An 8,705-nucleotide genomic window follows, 5' to 3' on the forward strand; every position below is an offset into this window, starting at 1 on the left:
TAATATAACTTGCTCAAACTCTTCGATCGTTAATTTGATGGTGTCGATGTCATCGGGAGAAATGAATGATCTTGGGACGGTGTAATCATCCTCATCGTCCACTCCTTGTTCTTCTTGTTTCTCTAATTTGGCTGAGGTCGGTATTATAAGCACGTGATTTTTGCTTCGCGAGTAATCACTCCAAAAGGAAAACAAAAAATAGCGATAAATGGCCTCACTATACAATTTATCGTTTTTCGTGACATGTGTTGTTAGTCATGTATGGGTCTGCCCATTTGGCATTTAATCTTACCGATCAAAATACAAAAGCATGTCTGTCAGGGTAGTCAAAATCGTAATTCGGTCGTTAAAAAAAACGAAAATTCAAAAAATATATAGGCGTCGTTCGTTCTAGGTTGTGATTTAACTTACTTAAATATTTTAATTTGGTGTGATAATTGTGTTGAAGTGTCACATGATTGTTTATTTTAATTTCATTTTTTGTTTCATTATTTATTTTTGTTATTTCATTTTTGTTAAGAAAACAAAGAAAGGGTTGATTTGGGCCAAAAAATGAATTAAAATCAGGCCCAAAACCAGGACACAGGTCCAGTCCAAACAAGCTGCCCGGATACGTCCCCAAACGACGCCGTATCGGCGTCCCTATTGAAGCCGTTGATCTGATTCAAACGAACGGTCCAGATCAGGCTGTTCAACTCACCTCAACGACGCCGTTTCAGGCAAGTTGATCTGAGCCGTCCAACCCCATTGATCCAACGGTCCCTGGCTTCCCTCATGACCCGACCTATTTAGCCGGTTCAACCCAACCCCTCACCTAAACCAAAACGACCCCGTTCCCATACCAAACGACCCCGTCCTGTTACCCACCAATAGATCTAAGCCGTTCAGATCACTTGATCTAACGGCTCCAATCTCCCTTCCCCTTCCGTATATAAACTTGGCCCTTCACCCCACGCCCCCTATCCGAACCCCCCCCCCCCCCCTTCAGTCATCTCCTTCCCCAAGCCCTGAAACCCCCAAACCCTAGCGCCGCCCTAGTTTCCCTTTCACCAGAACCCGACGGCATGAACGCCGATGATCACCCCCTTCACACCCCTGAAGCATCCAACCACCCTGAACACGAATCCACTAACCATGTACCTCAAATCACCTCCTATCGTCTCGAATCTGGATTTGAAGATTCGAGACAAAACTCGATCTATACAAAACCTCACCATCTTTGTATCAGACACTCCCATGACTTCCCTCGTGACCAAACCAAGCTTGGTTTGGTCCGAATTTACCCACAACTTCTAAAAAACCAGATCTGAGAATCCAAAACCTAGAACACGGATAGCCTTGGAATCCAACCGACCTTAACAAGGGTTCGAGGTCTAATAGACCTTAATCAAGGTGTTCTCATGTGAGAACACCCTGATTAAAGTTTGTTCGGCTTCAAATGGTCAAAGTGGAGTCAGTTTTGGGTCAGTTTGGTTTAAACATTTTTCGGTAAGTTTTTCTTTTCCTTTTTGTTTATTCAACAGCCAATTAAGTCGTTAGCATGCTTTGTTGTGTTTGTTTGTTATTTTCTGATAGTTTTCTTAATTTCTTCCATCTCTGTCAAAGACCTGTTTATTTGGTCGATTGTTCTCTGTGTATGATTTAAATGTATCCTGTGATAAGCATGTCCGATTAGGATAGTCGTCGCATAAATAACTTATATAGGTTCCCAGTGATCGACCAAAGTTGTCAGAAGCCCTTTAGGTCCCTGTATGTGTTTGTTTATTTGAACGATTGATTATTACCTGTTATAATTAGTATAGTCGACTTGATAAATGTCGTCGATTAGTTCTCTATAACTAATGGATCAAATAAGCTAATAATTTCACATGACTAAATGAACCATGTCACTGACTGAATGCTCGACATTGCCTGAGATTAGCCTATAAACTACATTACAAAACAGCTAAAAGATTCAGTCTAGGGCAGCTTCGATTTTAAATTTTTCAGAAGTCCAAAATAACCCATTATTGCAGAGGGTCAAAACAGTGATAACCAGGGTTCAACAGGGGTAGCCTGGGGTTTGAAAAGAACAGAAAAAATTAGTTTAAATGAGCTGACAAGTAGGGTACTAATTTAGGATTAAACTAATGCTCAATGGGGAACAAGACACAAGAGTATGGGGCTTTAAAATGAATAATAAAATGAGCCCATAACTCTTGATTAAAGAATAAACCAGGCGTGGGGAACAAAGGGCTGGCATCAAAAGATGTTTAGGCATGGGGTTTAAGAAGTATGGGCAGCCTGCAAGTGGGAGGATCCAGGCAGCTTAGCTGCACTGGGTCGTTTGGCTTATAAATAGGCCATTTCAGAACTTAAAAGGGGCTGAAAATTTTTTAGTCTTAAGAGAGGTCTTGTGAGTTTAAAGAAAAAACTGAAAACATAAGGAAATTTCTAGTAAACACTGTAGCCAAACACTGTCTGAAAGCTACATAAGAGTTCGTATTGGTCAAGCTGTCTTGGCCAAGTTCTGTTGTTTGCACTAATTGGGCTGCTTGTGATTGTTGAACTGTTGGTGCTGTTACATTGAATACTCTGGTTTTCTGTTGGTTCATCATTCTTTTTCTGGGACTGTTTGTTTGCTGCTCAACCACTTGTGAGCTTCATCATTGTGGCCGGTTGTTGTTGCTGTGTTGTTGATGTTTATCTGCTGTTGCTGTATTTGCTGCATACTACTCAGCTGACAATTCTCCTTCTTCTTTTGCTTTGCTATACCAGGTACACGATTAATAGTGTCAATGTAACTTGAAAGTTTGAGCATGAATATAAAAGAGAAGAGCTGAAGATGTTTATTTCATACATAGACTGTTATATTGAACCTCATGTAATGTATAATAGTTTACATTCTTGTTTAGATACTGAAGGTAGCCTGCATGCCCAGTAGATATCAATATATGGTGATTGAATGTTAGTTTGTATATGTAGGCTGATAGATAAAAGTGTCCCCAATGCAGTAGGTTGTATCTTAGACTTTATATGGTTAGCATGTCCTTAAATGCATAGAACTATCCATGTTAGTTAATTTCATTTCCTTTTGATAAATTGCCTCCTTATAATTGGCAAACCATTGCCTTAAAACAAACGGCGCAAGTCTGCACTTCTCAACCTCACGAAGGTCGAGCCCGGATCAAACGAACCCAGCAGGCTTTCATCAGAAAGGCAGTAGCCCAGGCCCAGCCGATACTGTGTGGGCTGGGTTTGGGCCCACAATGTTCGATTAGCTGCCCATGTGCATGGCCATGTTTTCTTATTCTGCAAAGGCACTCGAAATTCCGTTATAAATAACCTGCAAGCATGTAATTGAGTAGGGTCATTTTTACTTTCAATTAGTAGAGACAAATGTGACAAAACAATATAGCCGCTATAGGATATCCTTTTAAAATCAAGACGAGATAAGCCTCGACAAATAAAAACGCACAAGCTGCGGGGCCCTCGTTAAATGAATATATCAAAGCATTCAGTTTCCAGGGCAGGTCGTTTAGCAAATCTCACGGCCCTCCCAGGATAATAACGCGATAGTCTCTTTAAGCGCGTACTTAATAATGTTATCTCCTTAAACTCGGGTGCACATTTATGTGACCCAAATCCAAATCTCAACGGAATCAAAATGAGTCTCTAACCACGGGTACATTGATTGTGGCGTGGTCTGAGATGCATTTCCATGACGTTGCAAATTCTTTTCATAAGGAATGAGACGAGCCTCGACAAACAAAAATGTACAAAGTGCGGGGCCCTCTAAATGTATATATACAAAATATTTAGAATTCGGGACATGCCGTTTAGCGAATTTCATGGCTTTTCCCCAAAATAACAATACGCTAGTTGCTTTAAACGCGCCTTTAATAATTTATTTTTCTTAACTCGGGTGCACATTTATGTGACCCAAATTCAAATCTCAACCGAGTCGAGATATGTCAACAATCACGTGTACATTGATGTAACGTGATTCGAGGTATGTTTTCACGACGTTGCAATTCCTTGTAAAAATAATAATAATTATGAAAGCGGTGAAAGTTAAAATTTGCACATAAGTTTATATTTGTATAAAATCAGATAATCAAGCCGAATATAACAGTTGAGCGACCGTGCTAGAACCACGGAACTCGGGAATGCCTAACACCTTCTCCCGGGTTAACAAAATTCCTTACCCGGATTTCTGGTACGCAGACTGTAATATGGAGTCATTCTTTTCCTCGATTCGGGATTAAAATTGGTGACTTGGGACACCCTAAAATCTCCTAAGTGGCGACTCTGAAATAAATAAATCAATCCCGTTTCGATTGTCCTTTAATTGGAAAAAACTCCCCCTGCCCCCTCGGGTGCGGAAAAAGGAGGTGTGACAGGTATCATTGATTGCTATTTAATCTCTTTTTTGGCCATTTTCGCACTCCACGATGTCGAAACCACGGGCATCGGGATCACTTCATCGACAACAAATATTTCCCCAGAGTCCGGTTGTTCTTCGTAGACCATTTTGACTCCCCCGGTGTGGGAAATCTTAGCGCCTGGTGTAAGGTCGAAGGTACTGCTCTCATGTTGTGGAACTATGGCCTTTCGAATAAAGTGTTGTACTCATATCCCCTTCGATCATGTAGAACTTCATTTCTTGGATTGTCCCAGCAATGTTTACCTGCAAAGTTATCTCTCCTTTCGTAGTCTGACATTCCATCTTGAATCCATTTAATACCCGGATTACCGGTACGATTTGATCCTGTAACCCCAGTTGCTCTATGACCCTTGATCTAATGATGTTGGCCGAGTTACCTGGATCGATCAGCACATATTTAACCTGAGATTTATTGACAAGTACAAATATTACCAGTGCATCGTTGTGAGGCTATATGATGCCCTTGGCATCTTTGTCACTGAACGAAATAGCTCCCTCCTGAACGTAATCCCGGGTGCATTTTTCCCTCGTAATAGATACTTTAGTGCATTTTATCATTGGCCCTTGGGGACTTCGACTCCCCCAATGATCATGTTGATAATATGGTGAGGCTTCTCTTGCTCGACATGTTTGTTGGCGTCCCTGTTTCTGAAGTGGTTTTTGGCTCTCTCACTTAGGAACTCTCGGAGGTGCCCGTTGTTGAACAGTTGAGCAACTTCTTCCCATAACTGTCGGCAATCTTCGATCCTATGACCGTGAGTGTTGTGATACTTACACATCAAGTTAGGATCTCTCTAGGCTGGGTCGAACTGCAATGGTTGGTGCCACTTGATCTCTTTGATGTGCCCTTTTGCAGACACGATGCTTACTCTTATAATCTTGGTGCCTCCCTACTCCCGAGCGACCTGTCGAACCTGTTCTTGCTCATCAAAGCCCCGACCACTAGGCCCTCTATCACTTCTCTTCTCGTTTCGTACTGGCTGATGCCCGGATCTATTTCCCCTTCAATCCGTGTTATATGGTTAATATTGATCTTGGACCAATCTTGGCCCTTGATCAATGGCTCTCTTAGATATATCATCGGTCCTAATGGCGTAAACAGATCTAGAAGGGGCTCCGAGTTGGTCGTCCTTGACCCTGATCTTTGATTTGTACTTGTTGTGGATGTTGGCCCAGGTTACCGCCAAGTACTCCACCAAATTTTGTTTTAACTATTGAGAGGCCACAAAAATTCGGGGGTTGATCCCGTGAGGGAATGCCTGAACGACCCAATCATCTGCAGCTGGTGGTAGGTCCATCCGCTTCATTTGGAATCTTGACACGACCTCCCTGAGCATATCGGTATCCCTTTGTTTGACCATGAAAAGATCTGACTTTCTGGTCTCGACCTTGATGGCTCTAGCACGGGCCTTTACGAAAGCATCTGCAAGTATAGCAAACGAATCAATGGAATTCGGAGGCAAGTTATGATACCATATCTTGATCCCTTGGACAAAGTTTCCCCAAATGTTTTCAGCAACACCGACACGATTTCATCATCTTCCAAATCGTTCCCTTTGATCGTGCATGTATAGGAGGTTACATGCTCATTTGGATATGTGGCCCCATTATATTTGGGAATGTTGGGCATATGAAATCTCTTTGGGATCGGCTTTGGTGCCACACTCGGAAGTAAGGGTTTCTAGATAAATTTTTTAGAGTCTAGTCCTTTCAATATCTGAGGTGCTCCCAGGATCTGATTGACCCTGGAGTTGTATGTCTCCACCTTCTTGTCATTGGCCTCAATCTTTTTCTCGCCTTACTCCACCCATTTTGTTAACACTTCGAGCATCTTCATCACCTCTGAAGTTTCTCTGGGCTCAGCTTCACCCGATCTCACGACAATTTGTTTGTCCCTCCGAGTACTTTCCCTAGATTGTTCAGGCTCGGCCCTGTTAGGGGCATGGCTTTGACTCTGCAGCTGTGCTATTGTCGTTTGATGAGCTTGAAACATTTCAAAAATCAATCGTAGGCTCACCCCATCACCTTCACCTTCGGGTGCTTCTAGAGCCGTTGATCGGGGTCCCCCACGAATACTATTTTCGGGATCAGTTGGCAAATTGATGTTGATGGCCACCTGCGAGTTAGATCAACCAGGTCGGCGGCTGGGAAACCATTGTGATCATCAGGAAGCACATCATTACTAGAAACCATATAATTATTTTCTCTGTGATAGCCTGATTCGGCATTAATATTCAAGTGAGCAGACTAAGAGTTTGTTATTTCTAGGCTGACCCGAAATTAAGACTTCAAAGAACAAGCGTAAAATTGGGTGTATTATGGAGATTCATACTAAATCACCACTATTATCGTTAGCCCCACGGTAGGCGCCAAACTGTTTACCCCAAAAATGAGTAACAATTAAATTTGTATGTGGTTTAAAGGATACATGATTTAATTCTATACGAGTAATTAAGATATACAGATAGATGAACTAAAGACAAAATAAATGATCAAACCAATTACAATGCAACGACTAAGCCTGACCTTAGATTGAACAGTGAAATTCGTCCTCGATCGAACCCTTGGTACAAGCTTGGTCGTGAATAAAGAAAAGGACAAACAAGTAATGCCTTGAACGGTAACAACAACAACAACAACTACCTAGTAAATCCCACAAAGTGGGGTCTGGGGAGGGTAATGTGTACGCAGACCTTACCCCTACCCCGTTAGGGCAGAGAGGCTATTTCCGATAGACCCTCGGCTCAGAAAGACGGAAATAAAAAAAAAACAAGAAAAGACAATTCATTAGTAACTCCAGTAGAAACCGTAATAGTAACAGAAGGATAACAACCAAAAGATGAATGACATGCAATAACAGTAACCAGAATCTAAGGCCTGGGGCTAAGATAAACAGTAAGGATAGTGTGGATTCAACATAAACTACAAGTCATCTAAGATCAACCCTAATCTAACCTCGCCTCACCCCCGGTATGAAGTAAGGAAAACTCTACTACCCCCTAACCTACAACCCTAATGCTTGACCTCCAGACCTTGAATGGTAACTAGAAGACAAAAAAGTAAATTTTTTTATTGCTTTGAATAAATTTTTTTATTGCTTTGAATTATGTGTTACAATATGTGAGACTCAAGAAAAACTTCCTCTTTATATAGTAAGAGAATTTCAGCCCTAGTATAAGTCTAAAAAGGTAAAAATCTTCTTTTTCAGATAATTGTTGATCCATAAGTGATATTGAACGGGATTCGCGCCGTAATATCCGGTTGATAGCGAATATTACGGCTCTATCCGTCATGCATAATCATTCACCGCGTCTCTGAGGTCCAAAAGTTGTAATCGTCCGGGGTGCGGCACTTTACCGTGTCCGGTCAAAAATTCATCATTCACTTCTCGGGTCTCGATACAAGGGGTTTCTGGCCTCGATTTTAATCACGTCAATTTGTGTTTCCTTTTCGTTTTCTCATGGGGGAACCGGGGAAAGCTTTGCCCCGGTTTTACCCGTACACACTGCTATTTAACTTTGAAAATGTTGCAGAGTCGTGGCTTCGTGCAGACTAATTAAGAGTGCAGTGGTCAGGTCCTACTTAAAAAAGACTTACTATTAAGTGTACTCAGCTTTCCTTTTTCTTTCCTTTTCTACGTGTCTTATCGTTTTGCTCAAAAAGAAATAAAAGAATCAAAAGCTTTATTTCTTTCAAACAAATGGACACATGTTGGCAGATTTTGTAAAAGCGCCACCTTTAATTATTATAGGGAGAAAAAACTAGGGGCAAGGAAGTGATTAAAACAGTACACACACGTGTCCAATAATGAGGTAAGCAAAGTTTGTCAAACGTTAATGTGGCAAATTAAGATTCTCCAATTATTAATTTGTTTTGACTACTCTCTTTAAGGTTTCCTTTGGTGGTTGTCATTTTCATGCTTAGCTAGCTAATAACAATTAATCTCAATGAGGTCCACCTAATTATTTAAACTAAAGTGTAATAGTTGTATAATCAGTGACGGATCTATGTATCACATTTGGGGGCTTAAGCACTCATTGACTTTGACAAAGAGTGTATAGTTATATTAAAAATTTAATCAAATACATATAACAAGGCAGCAAGCACCCACATAATGAGAAGTTTGATGGGTGCTTTGGTAAGGAAAGGTGCTGGAAGTTTATGAAAGTGGGGCAGCGATAGTTCGATCTCACTTCTCACATGTCCTTTTTAATAGGTATTTTTCCTATATTATCAAGATTCAAACTTCTTTCTTTTACCCCAATTACATCTATTTTTT

This window comes from Nicotiana tabacum, chromosome 16 (assembly GCF_000715075.1).
Source record: "Nicotiana tabacum cultivar K326 chromosome 16, ASM71507v2, whole genome shotgun sequence".
Lineage (NCBI taxonomy): Eukaryota > Viridiplantae > Streptophyta > Magnoliopsida > Solanales > Solanaceae > Nicotiana > Nicotiana tabacum.